We start from the raw sequence: 20237 nt of genomic DNA, 5'->3' as shown, positions 1-20237 counted from the left end.
CTGCAAGTCAAGATTTAGACGTTGGGAAACAAGGTGAAAGGAACTGTGTGAAAGATTAGACTTGCAAATCTCAAAGTACAAGGTGTCAGTTTAGTCACGTCAAAACATCTGCTTAGAACAACTCACACAGTAACTGTAACATATTATAGAGAGGAATCATGAATATGCAATCAGAACAAAATAGTTTCAGAGCCTGATTGTCACCTCTGTCAATTCCAGCAGTCAATTTCTGTGATGTTGTCTTGTCATTTTGACAGTGATTATACTTTTGTGTGGTGTATTGCAGATACTACACTTCAGTTGTTTACAAATAAAGCAGTATCTTACACTTTCACTGTAAGAGTAGAACATTTTAAGTAAGAAAAATACTCCTCCTAATCAAACTCATCATGCATGAGATGCACTCAAGAAAATCATCCTCTGTCACAGCTGCATGATGTGACCAGCTCTAACAAAATCAAATCACGCTGGCAGTTTGCAGAAAGTATCTAAAACCAGTGTGAAGGATTTCTCAGCTAATAATGCTCATAACAGCACACTTTTCTCCAAGTAAACAAGTCATTTTTAAAGAAATCATTAACAATTTAAGATTTTAAAAGCAATTTATTTTAAATACAGCAAGTTATAAACATGTGTTACCTGCCTGAACAGTTTATAGAGCACCTGTATGCAATGTTCATATTTATAAACACATTTGTTCATGATGCTACACACTGACTATTCACTATTTGACAGTGATATAGAACAAGACAAGATATTTTAAAGACAGTTTAAGAAAACTGTAGAATCATAGCAAAAGAGGTATGCAGAAATCTTTATTCAATAACTACTTACAGGACATTCTATTTTTAGTAATAAACATGTCAGTGTATCCTCATCAGTCAGTTTGTTTGGCATGGAGATTAGAGTATATGAGGGATATATACCTCCATTGGCAATAATTATTACATAATAATAATTATTATTATTATTAAGCATAAATGTCCTCCCAAGTTCTAGTTATAAACGACTTCCAGAGATCACAATGTAGACTGTATAAGCTAATTTAAAGTAAATACAATGAAAGATTAGAAACGCCTTTATTATTTTTTTTTCTGCATTTGTTGTCTCTGTGATATGAAGTCAGGAATCTTTTACTGGTGATGACTTTAGACAGAGTTCCACGTAGATATCATATCAGATTTATTCCAGGTATCAAATTTTTAATCGGGGGTTTAGACATGGTTCTAGTAATGTTGTATCGGAGACAGTATGAGTAACTGTGTGATAAACACTGCCATGAGAAATGCACATAATTCTGGACCAGTTACATTTTCAGTGATAACTGTTAATGACCAAATATGACATCAGAACTCTGAGCAATTAGGGCTTTCATATAAGAATTCTGAATGAAACTATTTGACAATTAGGTGATAAAAAACATTTCAGAGCATTTGACCTTAGAATTTTTACATACTCTTCATTGGTACCCATAATCACAGCTGAGCAGCAGCTGTGAAAATAGGCAGGGAGGACAATAAACCCTGACTGAAATGCAAATTTTTTGAACCTACTGAGAATCTACACAGCCAGTAAAAGAAATCTGTCCATACAGAACCAACACTGAATGAATCACTTCTATGTTTGTTATCTCTACCAGTTTTTCCCATGTGGTGCAATTTGAATCACACTTTTAATTAATGATAGTCAGAACAAAGTACCTATTTCTAGACTTCTGAACACCAAGAGTTCACTCAACTCCTCTACACCCATTATGAGTAAAACACTTGCACCTAAAGGAACCTTCCAGTTTCCCAGAAAGTTTAATGCGGATGGTCTTATTCAGGTTTAGTCTAGGCACTTTTCTGCACATGGTAAAAGCAAAAACCACAAAACTTATCATCAGCAGTGGTAATGTTGCTATCAAAAGTACTCCCAAATATATGTGACAAATAGAAGGGGTTAAAAGCACAGTTATTTAGTAGCTAGCTGTAGTTATAATACACCAAAGGCACACATGTTGTTACTTCTAGCTCCTCTAATTAAAAAGAAAAAGTGTAGAATTACAGAATCACACTGAAGAGAGTCAAAGTTCAGCAACAATAGTGTGGTTGTCATGGATTTAACAAGGCACAGGTTTAACGAGAAATGTCAAGAGGAATTTGCTTACGAAGGCACTCTAATTCCTTGAATACTGGTTGTAAAGCACTGCATATTCTTTCAATGGAATATACCTCTTAAGTTACTTCAGATTTTGAAGTGTTTGTTTACCAAATGTCATTTCAGGTACCTTTGCATTTTATTTCAACAGTAGTGACAAATTGTTTCAGATAAATATTTCCTTCCAGTATTTTTTCCTGTCTGAGGGCTTATTACCACCATCTCTTGGGTCAGCTTGTATAGCTGCTTTTAGCTCCATATAGAGACTCTGCATAAAACATACAAAGTCTTTCTAGAGTAAATAAATTCTATAATGACTCAACACACATAAAAGACAGCTAAGATTCGACAGACTAATAATGCCCATTTACTCACCACCCCCAGAAGACCCCAAAAGGCTATTTGGTGAGCTGGGCAGGCATCAGACAGAGAATAGAATCTGAACCACCAACACCTTCACCAGTAATATCAAAAAAAAAAAAAAAGAAAGGAAATAGCCTATACAACTGACAGACAACACATTTCATACCAATGGAAGGAAATGCAATTTTTTAATGCACAATCACCTTGTGAAACTCATTGCCAAGAAATGTTCCTGAGGTCAGAAGCTTTACAGCACTCAAAGGCATAAATCTCTTTATGCTGTAGGAGCACTCAGGATCACTGTGAACAAGACAATGGAAGCAAACTGTCATCCTTTTGTCCACAATCAAATCAGGTTTGATGAACATTTTCTCTGGAGTTTAAAGTTTGTTTTTACATGCTTCTGGTGCAGCTGACAATGCCCAGTGTTAAGGAAACTTCACTGCCCAGCCATCTGGGAGCCTCTCTGGCAGTCACTCTTGCACCACCTGAGCTGGGACTGAGCCTCTTCCCAGTTACAGCCTCCACATTCCCACAGTCAGAACAGGTTTCCGTACTGGGTGGACCCCAGGTTTCCCATAGCAGTCTCAGGCGTCCCAACCATTAAAATAATTTCATCACAGCACAATAACAAACTAACAGCTCAAGCTGGTGTCTCTGAGGAGGGACCCTGAACAAAGGGACCCTGCCCTGGGCTTTCACCCCCTCAGCAGTCTAAGCATGGGAAGGTCTGGGATCGTCGGCTCCTGCCGTGTCCCAGTGTCCGGTCCCCTGGCTGGGCCACAGGTCCCGGGGCCCTTGTGTGCCCAGGGTCGGCTCTCCACGGCCTCTTTGCCTGGGCTGTCCCAGCCTGAGCTCAGCCTGCAGCTCCCACTGCACTGCACCCCGAGCTACCTCAGTGAACGTGTTCCTCAACACCAGCTACGGAAACATATTCCTGAGCTGGATGGATCACCACCACTGCCATCTGCACTCCTGTGGTCTGCAGCAGATAAGATGTTTTGCACAGAAAACCCTGATCTGAGACAACAGAAATGTATCTAGACCAAGTCTGAACTGATTCCCAACACATATCCAAACAGCTTTTCTTATGCAGTTTTAAATTTTTAATCTCAAAAGGATTTTAGCCTATTAGGCTGTAATCTCTATACTTTACCTACTTTAGAAGCAGGTAAAGTAGGAGTTCTAGTGATAATGACTAGATACTTGTTTGTTAAATGCTTTTCTAATAGACAAAATATATTAAGATTTTTCTAAAATTATTAAATGCAGTAATCAGAATATGAATTACTGAATATTAACTGAGCATACAACATCCATTACTGAATGAAAAAAACAAGCTATTGTTACTTCTGTTACTCTGGAAAATAGTCCCACTTTTTTCCTCAGTTTGCCTCAGACTTATCTTGGGGATAATCTTTCCTTAAGAAGATGCTTCACTGTTTTGGCATCAAATACCTACTCAAAAATGCACTTCACAAAATGAAGCATCTAGGTCCCATAATCATCTCAGGCAATTTTTTTAGCTCCAGAGACGTCAGTGGAAACATGCCAGATGATATACAGCATCTTGTTTCTGAATTTCTCTCCCACTCCATGCCTTCTTGACACGTGTTCAGGCAAGGAAAGACCATCAGTTCACCTAGTTTAACCTGCATTGTAATAGAAAGTTACAGCAGATTTACAGCACCTGCTCCACCTCCCACTCCCTTCTATAAATGCTACAATCTCATAGGCCAAACCAGTTAAAAAATCCAACTGAACAAAAAAATAGGGAAAAATGTAGATGGTGGGAGGGGTTATTATGAATGTGGCATCACCTGTAAGAAAAAGGAAGTTGCTGGTAAAGAATATAAAGCAGAAGGTGATAACTACAGCAAGTTCAAAGCAAAATAAAGCAAAAGAAGCAGAAGACAGAAGGAGAGATCTACTGGCAAGAGAAAAGGGGTTTCACACTTATATAGCAGTACTAATAAAATGTGTAAAAGTGCCTTTGGTGACTCATACCAAAGTATTTGTCTGTGCAGTCAAAGCAAAATGGTTCAAGCTGATCCTCAACAAATACAAAGCATAACAAAACACACCACAGAGATTTTCAGTGGGCTGAAATAGATGATAGATCAACAGGTGGTGCACGCCCAAGTAGCCAAGTGAAGAGGTCAGCTTTAAGCTTTTGTAAAGACTGATGCTTTAACCTGCTGTCAGCCAGGCTCAGTCCTTTTGCACAGACTTGCAGGTAATCCTGCGGTCCTCACTGAGGTCACAAGCGCTGCAGATGAGGGAAATGGCACAACAACAGTTCACCAGCACTGGGGGCCAAATGGTCACAGAAAATGCTTCTTAGCGGGGCATAGTTTGAAAAGTTAAACTTTAAATTTGTTTTGTGAATTTTTCACAAAACAAATTGCACAGAAATTCCTGGAGTCCATAGAAGTATTGGCCCTAAGGTTTGAGATAGGTGGAGGCAATCTGGAAAGCAGCAGGATGGAAGCTTCTGTCAGAATACAAGAGTCTGAGCTCTTTAGAGATAAGAGTAGCAACATTAGCTCTGGTGAACCCAGAACAAACTCTTCTGGTTCAGCCTCAAGTAAAACTGCTTTAAAAGTGAGTGGCAGGTGCATTTTAGGCCCTGCTGTACATCTCCAGGTGAAATAAGAAATGATGTTGCAGTTCACAAACATTCACAAACATTTATCTTGTTTACCCTCCAACAAAGTAATTGCTGCTTGATTATAACTACAAAAAGTTTTTGCCATCCAGTCATATATCAGAGGTGATCTTTTCCCCATGACACTCTCAGAGGACTGATGCTGCACATGTCACAAACCAAATCATAGTACACTAAGATGAAGTTCACATCCATCTGATCACAGGCTTTTAGCTGTTGCAAGCCTATCATATACGTCTAGCTTCCGAGGACTACATAGTTTTATTCTCACTTGCACAGAGCAGGCTCATACCGGGCAGATTGATCTAGAGATTATGAACACACCAGCTCCTCAACTGAAATCCAGGGAACTCCACAAATTTATTGTTAGCTGAAAGGCTGTACTTTTTTACTTGCCTTCATTTCACTGAAACAAGCAGAGCAAAGTGTTCCCCACACCTGATACATATACAGAGGTGCAAAGGCAAGTGTATGCGTACATTGAAACAACCTTAAATTAATCTAAGGTACCAAATAATACCCAAGGCTGACACCTAAGAAGTTATTGTCCTTTGTAATAGCAATAAATTTGGAAAATAAAAATAGTACTTGTTTAGAAAAAAAAAAAAAAAAAAGAGGTGTAAGGTCCTTCCACTGAAATCTTTTCACAATAGACCACTTTCTGTTAACTGTTTCAACTTTGAAAAACTTATGTGGATGGAAAAAAAGATGGGTATCTATATCTCATTGCTGGTTTTATACAGATGTTGGTATCACAGCAGTTTGTTCACACATTTAGTAAAGAAAGAAATATAAGAGCAGACATTTTTAAAACAGAATAAGCTGGAATATAAAATTACCTGGTTAATTGCAAAACAAATTCAAGTAACTAAAATAACATGACAGGAGCCACAACTGGGAACAATGGCCCTGGAGATGTTTTATTTTCCATTAAATACAGCTTTCTGGCTGAGACAATGGTGTCTGCATGCCAAAGCTGGGACAGTGACAGTGTAGTGCTGCTGGCATCTCCAATGTTGTTTCTTTCTATCACATTTCAGAAAGCCAGCACTGCTTGACTTAGCTGAAGAGAAGTGAGCAGGCAATGAAGTTTCACCCATGGACAAACATAAATGAGAGTTCAGGGATATAAGCATAGACTACACACCACATTATTGCTTGTGAGTGACAGAATTACAGAATATACTGAGTTGGAAAGGGCCCACAAGGATCACTGAGTCAAACTCCTAGGTGAACGGCCCATACAGGGATCAAATCCACATCCTTGACATTATTAGCAATATGCTTAATCAACTAAGTTAATCAGCCAAGCCCGACTTACACAAAGCAGCCATCTGAAAAGCCTACTGGAGACAGCAGCTACCAAAGCAAAGACTTGCAGGAGAGCACTTCAGCTAGTGAAAGAACATGGAGGAAAGATGCCAGCTTCATTAGTTCCTTTCTACACCAAAACCAGTGATATTTCCTAAAGCCTACATGCACAGATTTAGCACACTCATTATCTGGGGGCTGGAGGACACATTGTGTACATCCATTACACAATGTTTCAAAAATGTTCTGTTGGACAAATAAAAAACTCTTGTCCATCCAAGTGGATCACATAAAAGATAATATTAATGTTGATTGTCAAGTAAGGAAATGTAAAGAAGCATAAAACTCCCGCTAGTAATGGTCCTTTGTCATTGCTTGCCAGCAAAACATGTTCAAAATAACAGTACAGGAAAAAAAAGTAGTATATTGAATAAAAAATAAACCCACAATTACTAACATACACTTTTACCCCTAACTTTAAAAGCCTTAAAAAATCGTAGCATCTCACTAGTCCTCATACTTTAGGGAAGTTTGTCAAAATTCTTTGCATTTTGCAGAAACAATTCAGCAATTTTTCCAAACTCACATATGAATTTCAAGGGGAATTTAGAGAGAAAACCAATACTAATAAGAGACTGTCAGTCAGAGTTGTTAGGGAGTGATTAGGACCCTGGTTGTCTTATAGACCCCTGTGCAGCTGGAGTTATCCATAAGAGTCTCCTTAAGTAATTGATTATTCTGATTAAGGAATTCTACTGAAAAGGTTTGTTAACTGTTCCTAAAATTTTGAGACTCTCCAGTGAACATTTTCAGTGTTTCCAGATTTCTTAATGTGCAGTCTGACACACTTCAAAAATGCCTGACTTTCAATAAATATGCTAATAATTCACTTTTAATAAGTTTACCACTGCCAGTTATAAAAGGAAGTAACTAGACTTGTTTATTTCCTCTAGAAGTCTTGCTCTGCTCAAGGGCATTTGGTACATGCTATCTCCCTTTAAAATAAACAGAGAGATCCTCTATCTCTCAAGGTAATATGGGTTATGAAGTCAAATTTGAAGCACCCAACAGCACAAATGAAAGATTTCATAAACAATTAAGTTTCTTCTTTGGGTCATTAGCTGTGGTCTAAGCTTTCAAGACCAATGCAGGGTTTAACTGAAAAAAAAATGAGAGTGCTGGTAATGGCATTTTTTTGGTCTCGCCTTTATAAACTTGTACTGTTCAAACTGCCAAATTTTCCTTTCTCTCCTTTTCTCTGTCTGCCTCACAACACCAGCAAGAGAACATTTATTTTACTACTGGGCTTCTTTTTCCACTGGCCATCTGAGGACATGAAATGTCCTTTGAAATTATTTTCATGAAGCTCTGGGGGAGCAGTGCTGAAGTGTGCTAAATACCACAACTGCCTCCCATTCCCTACAAACCAACATAGCAGATTCTCTTTGAGGAAACAATATTCCTCCTTGCTGAGAGGCAGAACTGCAGATTTTGCTGCTTAAGGAGCTTTTGCACTCAATTCATAAAATACTTCATTGCACTGGAAAGCTGATGAACAGCTTGCCCATTCAAAAATACTATGACACACAGTCCAGTCCAGAGAAGATTAAAGAGCAGTTTTTCTTGAGATCAGCTCTTCCCTCTTACAAACAGAATGGAGAATATTTAGGAATAAGAGTGCCTGTACTTTTTAGTTACTTAATTTTCATTTATACATGAAACATTAAAGGTACAAGCTCTTAGGTATGGAGAGGCAATCTTAATCTAACAGGGATTGCTTGTATCTTTATAGTCAAAAAAGTAAGCTCTGGAATCACCAGAATAAACAAAAAACGTGGAACAAATTTACACAGCAGCTGCAGACCAGAGTGTGTATATGTCCTTGAGTCTTTTTTCATAACAATGCATAGAGAAATTGAGAAAAATGCTTAATTTTATCTTCTTAAAAAATTGTCTGTTAATTTTCATCTTCATAAAGTGAAACAAAAATGATTCTCAGTGATGGCATTTTTCTTTCAATTATCAAAGTTTTGCAAGGAGCACATGAGGAACAAAGAAATGAAGCCCCCATCACTCGGTATCTGAGAATGTCACAATGAAGCTACGATTAAAGGATGAAAATCATACAAATTGGTTTGTGGTAGACAAAAATAGATGCAAGGCAACAAAATATGGAAAACCGTTTTCCAAGAAAACTGAGACCAATTCAAATTTCAGAAATGGCAGCAGTTTTATTTAAACAGATGAAAAAGCCTTAAAATAATCTGAATTGACATTCACATAGGTTATCCCACCACTCTTTCACCTGGCTTTGGCTTATTCTGGTGTCCCTTCACGCCATTTATAATAAGAAAAATTAAATTAATATGCTTTGGGTTAATAGAAATTCAGAATTATACATATTCTTGAGCAATAACTGAGTTACTCTGTCTGTCAGGAGATACTCAGAGAGCTGCAATTGTTCTGGACACCTCGAGGGAGGGTGAGTGTGACGGGAGGATTACACATGTATATATAAACCAGATGGGAGTAAAGATGATGGAGGAAGATTTTTCTTAAGAATGCTGAGGGAGCGGGTAAACAGCAAATAGCACAAATATAATCACAATGAATACCACTTAAACATTTTAAAAATCCCACACTTTTGCTGGGATCAAACAGTTGAGCAGGTTGCTCAGAGGGGTTCTGGAGACTTTATTCCTGAAGATATGCAAATCCTGACTGGTTGTGGTCCTGGGCAACCTACTCTAAGAGACCCTGCTTTGATGTTAGATGATCTCAGAGGTACCAATTACAGAAATGTGGTAGCTCTGTAAATGAACAACCTTTGATAAAAACAACAGAGATTAGGAAAACAAAACAAAAGAAAACAAATCACAGAAGTGAAATATGTATTCTAAGACTAAATTTCATTTAAGGCAGAAAATGTTATTCTAAATTCCTATTCCTAATCTAGATTCCTATTCTGTCTTGTTTTATCTACATATGTGGTAGTGCTCATTGTAGGAAGAATATATGTGGTGGGGGAAAGACTACTTAAATGTGAGAAACGTAGTAGGGAAGAAGGAAACAGGAGATTTTACGGAAGCTATTTAGTAAATGTGAGGCAACAGAAGCTCTCCTGAGCTCTGAACACTGCTTGACACAATGCAGGGCCACAGAGCTCTGTGAACATTTGTGTCTTTCTATAAACAATATCTTGCCTTGGAAGGGAAACTTTGCTGTTTATCTATAGCTGTATCATTTGAAAATCTAATAAATAGAACTGTGAGGATAGTATCAATAGAATGTGGATAAAAGACATGACAGAGGATGCACGGTGGATCAGTTCTACAAGCCTGCCTGACAAAATACTATGGGAATTGTATAAACTTCAGGTGTCAAAAACAGTCCTTATGGGTATCCAAAGCCTGTAACTACTCACACAGGGAGCTAGTTAGATTTTCAATTTTGTAAAAAGGTTTTGCTCTACTGATGTGAGGTAAACAGCAGGCCTGTTGAGGTCTAGTGCACCCTCTGGTCTTTGTCAGCTTGCAGATCACATTGCTTGCCCCATTGTGAAGCTCAGCTAATACCAAAATAATTATATAGCACCATTTCCACTGATTTCAGAAATCTAAGCAACAGGCCTGAAGAGCCACTCCCTTTCTACTAAACATTTCTACTAAACATAAATTAAATGATTCAAATGTTTTTCAACCAAATACTTTAACATTAATTTCTTTAGAAACCCACCACCACTGAAGATGGGATGCCATTGCCTATAGTTCATTATTTCCTAGGAACTTAGTGAAACTCACATGAGTATTTAAATTAATATACTTACTTCATCTGTTTCCTTGGATTGCTTTATTCATGAACTGTGTTTTTTCTCTTGTTCTTCTATGAAACTGACTGCACTATTGCTAGGGGAAATAATTTTACCATGTATATTAATTTTATTAAACTGAATCTCATTGTTTCTGCTGCCCATCATTTCAAGCAGTTTCTCTTTGAGACAAACTATAAGGAAACCTTTCTGGGTCAGATCCTGGTGAATCTGTCTCAGATTGATGTGTCTCAGTACTCTCTGACTTTGGCTAACTATCATGGTTCAGTTCATCCTTCAGTTTCATCCTTCAATTCCACATCACCAAAAGGGTGGGGACAATATGTCTTTTCTGCTGGCCTTGACTCTTGCCTGTGAAGAGGACAAGACCTCTGCAAAAAGCACCATCTCTCTTGGCAAGCACCACAACATGGCCTGTAAGGTCTTGAACAAATTGACTGAGAGGTCATACTGCAGCTGTTTTACTCAGTACAGAGAGATGGCCAGTGTTCAACCAAGACAAAGAAGGTCCCTGGAAACCTTTGTCCTGAGTTTTGAATCTTACAGCAGTGCTGAACAGCGTGATCTGTACACTCACCTATGCAGGCTGAACTGGTTCAGTGAGGAGATATTTTCACAAATTTTAATCGATGTCCAGCCTCTGAAAGACTCATCCACAGCAGTGACCTCTCTGGCATGAGTAGGCATTTTCACAGTGTTGTGTTGTTGTGGTTGCCTTGTCCAGTCCTTGTGTTTGTTCTTTGCAAAAACAGGAAATAACCAAGGGAATTCTAAGTCTTTGTTTGTGATATGATTATTTGGCTAGAAAATTTGTCTCTGTGTATGTATACATGAACAACAACAATATTAATACACTCATGACAATTTTTTTAATTGCATTGATTTTAAAAGATAGCTACATTATATGGGGTATGCAGTTCCTGTCCCTTCCTTACACAAAAAATAATCAATGATCTTTCTTCTTTAATTTTGAAAAACACAAAAATTTTTGCTTGCTTTGGCAATGTTCTGGAAGGTAATCATGTACAGAAGTCTAGCATAACTTCTTCAATATGCCAAGCCCTAAAGGTGAAAGCTTTCCACACCCACACTGCATTGCTGTCTGGCTGGCACATGTGAAAGGCAAGCACTTCAGGAGAGGAGTTAGGTGACCGTGCACCCCAGGAACACTTCTCCAGAACACTTATATCAGCTGCAGAATACTGGCAGGTCTTTTCTTTGTTCAGCCAGCAGGGATGAGCATTTGGAGAACCTTTTGGCCCCATCAGAACCTAGTGATATTCTGATAATCTGCATTTTAGCCACCCTCTGACCTGGAAATCTTGCCCACATCTTTGAAAATTCAAAATTTCAGTGAAATGGAATAAAAGCTCTATTACCCCAGGAACTTATGTACTAACCTGGAAAACTGACTAAGAATGAAAGGAGAGAGAGAAAGAGGGGTGCTGAAACTGACACCACAGAGTGCTAATAGAGTACCAGACAGGGCAGGGGGTGATTAGAAGTACAGTGGGAAGAAGAAATGACACAGTCATGAAGAAGTCAAATTAAAGTAATTAAATGGGAACTAATGAGATTAGCCAAAACTCTAATGATACAGTCAGAAGGATGAGAAATCAGATGGCATTCACCTCCTGTGAGAAAGAAAAATGTGCTTGTGCAGAAAGCCAAGAAAAAGAAATACAAGGGCATGGATGGAAAGTCCTCTGAGTACAGTAAGGTAAATAATAGTCCTTCTGAAAGCATTTGATTAGAACAAGAGGTAGCTACGATTCAAGATGAGGAGGGATCAAGGCTGAACAAGGTCATAGGTCTGAATGACAATGGCCTATGCTGCTGACAGTGATGGCTTGAGATATTGTGGTGGTGCATTCCCCCTTAACACCTTTCCAGGCTGCAGTGTTTGACAAAATGCTTGTTAGGCCTCGTCCTTGAAAATGCCATGAAGACCTGGGCTCAGGTCTTTCTGAGCTTATCAAAAAACACTGTCTCCTCCCAGAAACTCCTCACATGCTTCTGTTTTTCCCATGACCAGCCTTGGAAAATATTTATCTGGCCTGAATGGCACAACATTCCTGTTCTCACACTTTCAAAGAAAGTGCCAACCCAAACCATGGCCAGGATGAAACACTGTAATGACTGAAGTTCACTCTCATGAGACCCTATAACAGCGGTCCAGAGTGGGACCCATCTGGAGATGCAAAAGCATCTGAAGTATATTCACTGACCTCTGAGGGGAATTTTTCCACAGGTACCTTATCTTGCACTAGGTCTGCACACATACTCTTTGCACATATGTCTGGAAGTTAGGTTAAGTTATAGTTATAATTCAGGATAAATGCTGTTAAGTGTTACTTCTCTGTTAGATTGTTAAATTTAAGCTATAAACAAAGGCATAAGTTAGGTTAAAGTACTGTTAAGTTTAAGTGTTGTAAAGCTTTAGGCTGCATTCTTTTTCATTCTTGTTTACATTGTCTTTACACACAGACACACACATAGACTTAGGTATTTTCAATTAATTTCTGTTTTAATAGCCTGGATTTTGTTTGGTTTTGTTGTTGCTTGCTTCCCCCCTTGTTGTGCCTCAGATGTCCTTTGTAAGTAGAGTGAGTCTTGACAATCAATTTGTTGTGCTTTGTAGTTTAATATTAAATTGGACTTCTGCTCATACACTTGCAGGTGATTTTTTGAGCCATCTCAAACACTCTTGTTCAGGACATATATAAAGGTGAGTTTAGAACAGAATGGTTTCAAAAAGGATTGGTTTTAACAATGCCAAATGAGTCAAAATTAGCAAGGGATGGCAGTGGAGTCGGTTGGAGTCCACTCATGGTTGCAGACATGGTAGCAGAACTTTTAAAGGGCCATTGATGCCTCAGTGTCATCACTGAGGATGATGACATAGGAGGAGTGAGGAGTGAGAACTGATACCAAAATCACACCTCTGCCCAGAGACCTCTCCAGGATGTAAAAAAAGAAGGAAAAGAAAAATATCAGATCTCTATGGAAAATCAGACAGAACACAAATACCTAATAAAAAATATACCAAAGGCTGGGCATTTTCATTTCTTGGAAGAGACACCAGGTTTTCTTCCTCTTATGGGGTGAATATTTGGCAGGCTGCACTATCTTGCTTAGGAGTAGTAATTACCAATAAAGTAATTTGAGTAAGTAAATGAAATATTCACATTCCTAGTTTGTTTTCAGGCAATAAGTTCCTTATCAATATTTACTTCCTTAGTATTCACAACCACTTGCAGTAATTTGCAGTTCCCCCAGGTAAACAAAATACAATAGAAAATATTATTCTAACAATTTTTAACTACTGTGTAACTTATTCCCCTCTTTCAGAATTCATTTGCTATATTTTAATTATATTCCACTACTAAAATGTGTTTCAAAGCACTTCATACAAAAGCTAAACAAAACAACATCCTAAACTTGTGCCATTTATTGTGACAATCTGTCAACTTGTTGTGACAGGCGTAACAGATTGGTAGCAAAATCTGAGCAGCAAAGGCTGGCTGACTGACTTTTGTTTTAATAGCTGATACTCTTGCTTGGCTACAGTTTTAAGAGTTATCAGAACTAGAAAGACCATTTTCAAAATAATTAAAAACTCCTTAAAGCTGCAATGTAAGTAGTGTTGCAGTCTTGGGGAAGAGACAAACCATAGCTTTATCATCCACACAAGGCTGTAGAGGAGACATGAACTTACTTGCTTGCATGCAGGAAACCTGGGGCGCAGATTTCTACCTGATTCAGTACAGGTTGTTTGATAGTTTGAGTCAGGGCTGGGCTGAAGATGATGACACTGAGTCACTGTTAAAAATCAGTTTCCCATCTTCTCCTTCTGAAGGCAGTCTGTCAGGGCTTGGCCAAGAAATCAGATCACTGTTCTCATTTCCTGTGCTGTGAGGTGTGGCTTTGGAGTCATAGAGTCATACAATACCAGGAATTAGAAGGGATACAGCAGGATCATCAAGTCCAACTTCTGACCCTGCACAGGACACCCCAAGAGTCACAGCATGTCACAGCACGAGTCACAGCTGAACAGTCCAGCCACTCCCAGAGGAGGCGTGGATAGGCTGGGAAAAAAAAAAAAAAAAAAAAAAAAAACACTATAAAATACATATTCCTTTGGCAAGAAGAGGCACTTTAGCTATCACTGCACAGCTGAAGCACTCAGACAGACATAGGCCCTGCAAAAAATCATATTTTGCTCAAATGTATGGAAACCATGAACCTGGAAACTTCTTGCTGGGAAACAGAATTGCTAGTAAGAAGTTTCTGGAAACAAAACTGTCAGACAGCCCCTGGCTGGCTCTGCTCATGACTTCAGCACCATCAAAGGCCAAAGAAATTAGTCCATAACCATGAAGACCTTAGCCAAAACTCAAAATACCTCTAAAAAGGTCTGGAAATGAGCAAACCAATACAGTCAAAAGCATACAAAGTGTATTTGAAAGACATTAACAATATCCCAGACAACAAATTTTCCAGAATTCACTAGCCACACCCCAATAATAACCAGAGACTGAAGCAAGGAGATCAAAACAGTACCGGAGGCAAAACTCATAGATCTGGTTTTTGTTTTCCTGAAAAAAAGCAGCCAAATAGATTAAAGATTGGTGCAGTTCATAACAAAAAGCCATTATTATAAATTGCAAGTGCACAATACCTCTTAAAATGCCATTGTCCAGTAAACATTGTATTTATACATTGTGACAATCATTTAATGAGATGGCAACCTGATGAAGATGGATCAATTAGTCATGCAGAGGCTATGCTGCAACCAGGGACCATGAGAAGACTTAAGAACTGGAGATAGAAATAAAAGCTGCATATAAAGATAGTTAAGCAATCATATCTGTTTTCATCCAGTAGCAGGAAGTATGAGGATAGAGGAGACATTTTTATCTTGTGCTGTGCAAACTTCACACAAGGTACTTCAAGAAAAGAGAATGACTTCCAAAAATGCTGTGAAATCCCACAATTCAAGAAAATGCCTTTCAAGTATCCTATTCTAAGCTTAAACTTAAAATAAATACAACAGCAAGAAGTCATGAAATGCTATGAAAAGATGCAACTGAAGGGTTCAGGGTTCTCTGCATGATGGGGTTTTATTGTTTGGGGGTTTTTTGTTTTGTTTTCTGGACCCCAAAGCCAGGCAAAAGCCTAGCTTAGACAGACAAAGTGAAAGGGAAAATAACTGTCTTACTAATGTACTTTCCACACTCAGTAGAGAACACCACAAGTCGTTGGGTGCTCTTCTGTTGTGTTGGTACTTCTAATGGTGCACAGGGTACCACTGGCTCTTATACCCATGCCCCAGGAAGGGAGACAGCACCCTCAGTACTTCCATCTTGCACAAAGCTTTTCTTAGGTCACAGCAACAGCTGTCATTAAACTTTTGAGTTTTTCTCACTAACATGACAGGGAATCTGGAGTCAAGTGCCCAGAAGAGGAAAATTAGAAAAATAAGGCATTTTTTGAGATCTCTAAAATGTACTAAAATTAAACAAATATTCCTAACATTCCTATAAGATGTTTTAATTCAGAAGGAGTGGCTTATCTAGAATTGCCTCCACTCTAACTCATGTCTTAGGAAAACACTGCCTTTGACTTTAAAAGAATTACCTGAAAGACCTTTAGAATGTTTTTCATTTTTATTCCCATGTATTAAGCCACTCACAAACTCTGTATCAATAAAAACGCCATTCTACAAGATAGTTCACAAAGTCAGTAGAAATAAAATAATTCACTAGTAAATCTGATAGACTCCATCAGAAAGTCTTCAAGTCTATCTCACTGTGTCTGATAAAACTTTGTACATGCAAATGCTCACTTATAAACCATTCACTAAAAATTCACAGAAGCAGTTGTTTCACAAAAAAAAATTATGAGATTCAGCTCAAAAGTTATACTGCTGCTCAAATGTCCTGTTATCATTATGAAGTTTTCTGATTCTGTTCTATATGCTACATTTTCCACTGGAGACTTACCCTGGAGCCATAAAAGCTGCAAGGCTGCCAAAGGAATTTCCACTTCAGCAGGTCTTCAGAGGAAACCTAAATGTAGTTTATACACATAGTAATGTATAGAGTCAGAATCAGATAGAAGACGTTGGGCAAATTTTGTCCATGCTTTCTTATTTTCATCTCTAGAAGATATGAAGCTGTGGGGTTCAACTCAAGGCATGAATGCTAGTACTGTGTTTTCAGAAGACAAATGGCTGAAAAATTACTTACTCTATCCTGATTTGTCTCTCTTCTCCTGAAAAAAAGCTAGTTTCTTCAGCTCTACAATATTTCCAGTGTGTATAGATATATGAAAATAGCATATTTCTTGAGAAATTCTATTAATCAGAGATCCAATTTGGATTATAAATAAAGTTGTCTTTAGAAAAAAGACTGGAAATTCGATTTTTTTAGTCCCCTACAAAAAACAGCTTGTGCAAAGCAAATGCCCACAGATATTAGCAAAGTTTAATCTCGAAAGATATCACTTTGGATTCTATTATGAAAAAGAAAATATAACCAGTTTGGTAATTTTTACTCTGCTTATTCTCAACTTCACTCTGCATCTTCAGTTTCATAGAATGGTTTGTCCTTGAACATCATCTACTTCCAATGCCCCTGCAATGGGCAGGGATGGCATTCACTAGATCAGGTTGTTCAGGGCCCCATCTAACCTGGCCTTAACCACTTTCCGGGATGCTGTATCCACAGATTCTTTGGGCAACCTGTTACAGGGCCTCACCATCCTCTGAGTAAAGAATTTCTTCCTAATATCTAAATTAAACAGCCCTCTCTCAGTTAAAACCATTGCCCCTTGTCCTGTTATTATCCGCCCATATAACAAGTTCCTCTCCCTCCTTTTATGCACATAGAGAATTTGACAGTTACAGAGCAATTAAGCTGGACTTCTTATACATCTGTGTACTTAAATATAAATAAAAGGAAAACAAACTGCCGGAGAAGATGGAGCAAAAGTACATTCAGAAGTGAATAAGCCATAGCATGGACAAATTTAAGTTAATGTAAGAAAGACCATGGAAAAACAGGGAAGAAAAACTGTGCAGGAAACTTCACCATTGCAGAGACATTTACTTCCCTGCCCTTTTTAGTCAACCTGAAACCATGGCAGGGCTGACACAAAGCTGTTCTTCTGACAATTTTCTAGATTCTCCTGTTAGATCACTGTTAAGTGGTACTGGCAATGTAATATTTCAGGACCTGAAAGCAGAGCAGCATGCAACCAGACTCAAGGCATGCAGCAAAAAGCTAAGGTAACTGGAAGCTGAACCAGTTTCCACCTCCACCAAATACTGGCAAGTGCCAAGAGCTGGCTGCTTGGCTGAGGAGCTGGGAGTCTGGGCACAAGAACAAACCAGTGGGGCTGAGCTGATGCACAGCCCCCAAGTGATGGGGAGCTCCTGGCACCCCAACACCACAACCCCAGGTTAATGGCTGCACTATGTCAGAGCTGGACATCAGTGTAGGCAGACAAGAACTGGGGAGAAGGCTGGATTGCAATGTCCTAAGGGCTCTGACATTAACTTCACAAGATTCATACTCTGCCCATATTGCCCTATCTGATCAAATATCTGAGATGTTTGGGGAACCTGCAAAACAAATGGAAAACATACTAAAAGGAGGAAAGGATTAATAAAGAGGAGAAGAAAGAGCAGAGGAAAAATGCCAGCTCTGTGGCTCTTAGCCATTTTGTAGAGATGCAGCTAACCATTGATAAAATTTATTATTTTTTTGAGCTTCAGTTATGATGGAACTGGAAGTGATCATGATGCTCTCTAATTGGTGACAACAAGGCATTCTTATAAGAAACTATCTCTGGCAGAGTATGTTGTAGTTACAACACAGATAATATGCTGCATACTATTTCAGCACATCTGCTCAGTGCTGTGTAGAAGATGAGATCATTATTCACCTGTTTGACCTGTGGGATATGGTAGGGGTATTTTGTGACAGCAACTTGTTCTTTGGCCACAATCTTCATTGTGGTCCTGGCTGTTTCCTGCACAAGGCTGTTTTCTGACTGTTCACTGTCTTCCATCACTGCTCTGTAGCAATCAATAGGTCTCTGCAAAAAGACAGCAATAGTGCAATTAACTTCTGACAATTCTGACATGTTAAAACAAGGATTATTAATGTTCCCAAGGATGATCACTCTAACCTAGCCGTGTAAATCTGGCAGTAAATAGCATACCTCACATAAAGTAATATAAAATTTGGAATAAAATAAAATAAATTGGTGGTATTTAATCATACTTTGGAATGCTGAAATTCTTGCATTAATTTTAAAGTGGGCAACGGCATCTAGTATGTAATGATGATAGTGTAACAAATCTCCCTCTGAAACTGAGATTCCTGCGCAAAAGGCTGTACCATTAAACAACATGAAGTTCTGTTTCATAGCTGAACTCTTTAGTTCACATTTTATTTTTTTTTCTTTTTTTTTTTTTAACCTGGGACTATTTAAGCCAATTGTTTACTATGACCTAATTCATAGCAAAAGTCAAAGAGTCCTACTGAGTTATCTCTGCATCAGCTTGCCGTGGAAAATGTAGACATTTCCTTTTTCCTTCTTGAAAAAAAATGAACAGCATAAAGGAATTGATAAAATCTGTTTCCACTCACTAATGCCTCAGCCTAAAATTACAGTTTCTTCTGCAATGATCCTGGTGATGTGGTTTGGAGCATAGGTGGTTGCCATGAAGAAACATCTATAGCTACAGGTAAAGCAGTAGAGATTGCCTCTGCAGGTTACCTGAACACAGCTCAATCACTATCTTGTGATGGTCCTCTGTGTTTAATCATCTGTGTGATTCCTGCAGAGTTTTACCTGTAGCAATTGAAGCAGGAGTTCAGGAAATTAAACATTACAACGGAAGACTACATGAGAAAAAGAGCAAAAAAAGATTAACAGTTCCATACAAGCTACATAATGACCATGTATCTCAAAATTCCGCAGGATGTTGCCTGGTCTGTGCAAGAAAATGACAAATGAATGCTATTTAACATTTTGCTTGAACAGTTTTCCCATTCAGAAAACTATCTGAAATACAATAATGAGAAAAGCAGAACTGTGAAGCATTTTATAAGGCTGATTACCTTTCTAGGACATATAATCTGATACATGCTTTGTCTATCCAGAATAAATTCAGTAGTTGAAAAGATTAATTGAACCTATTTTATGCTACTTGTACATGCTCTCACAGAGAAAGTAACTTACTTTTTTTTTTTTCTTATTGACTCTTGCACAAGAGCCTGCAATACACCACCAAGAGTAAAATGACTTTTCTAAATTTATTAGTTCATAAATCTTACAAAACACCAATCCATCCAGTGGTTTGTTGTTTGGGGCTTTTTCCTTCTTTTGTATATCCAAATTAAATAGGAATGCATGCAGGAGATGCACAGTATTTGCTTTTGCTATTCTCCTCTCCAAGGGTACAAGAGGCATCTGTCAGCTTACTCGTGCTCTACCCTCTAGTCTCACTCCCTCTCTCCCCATAAACATAATGCATGTAGGTGAGCATACACATACATATGCATGTATGTACATTCATTTTTGACTCTTCAGCTAATGGACAAGAAACTGCTATGACTTCAAGGCACTCTGTTTTGGAGGAGCTGTGTGACCTGGCTCATGTAATTTGCTGAGGATTAAATTTACCATCCCAGCTACACACACGAGGTGAATGATCTTTAAAAAAGTTATGCTCTGCATGTCTTTTCCCCTATGCACTTGATGTTCATCTCAATGCCTTGGACAGAAGCTTGTCACTTGGCTGTGACTCGTTCTGCGCATAACACACTGGATGGATATGTGATCTCTAATGGCTACAGGTTTTCAAGAGATAAATGGTATTTTTGCCACACACGATGTTTCATATGTTATCCA

At 38.4% G+C, this 20237-nt stretch overlaps 1 long non-coding RNA gene across 1 annotated transcript; it reads right to left on the bottom strand.

Moving 5' to 3' along the window:
* Positions 1 to 3759: 3759 nt before the first annotated feature.
* Positions 3760 to 18658, bottom strand: LOC121363717. Its single transcript, XR_005956773.1, has 5 exons — positions 18261 to 18658; positions 16316 to 16381; positions 14029 to 14398; positions 10888 to 11048; positions 3760 to 4154 (listed from the first exon to the last, which is right to left on the bottom strand). It is a non-coding gene; the product is annotated as an uncharacterized LOC121363717 (long non-coding RNA).
* Between the last annotated feature and the right edge of the window lie 1579 nt (positions 18659 to 20237).

This window comes from Pyrgilauda ruficollis, unplaced genomic scaffold (genome assembly GCF_017590135.1).
Source record: "Pyrgilauda ruficollis isolate IOZ18807 unplaced genomic scaffold, ASM1759013v1 scaffold75, whole genome shotgun sequence".
Taxonomy (NCBI): domain Eukaryota; kingdom Metazoa; phylum Chordata; class Aves; order Passeriformes; family Passeridae; genus Pyrgilauda; species Pyrgilauda ruficollis.
The sequence above is the reverse complement of the archived record's forward strand: the minus strand, read 5'-3'. Positions and strand labels throughout refer to the sequence as shown.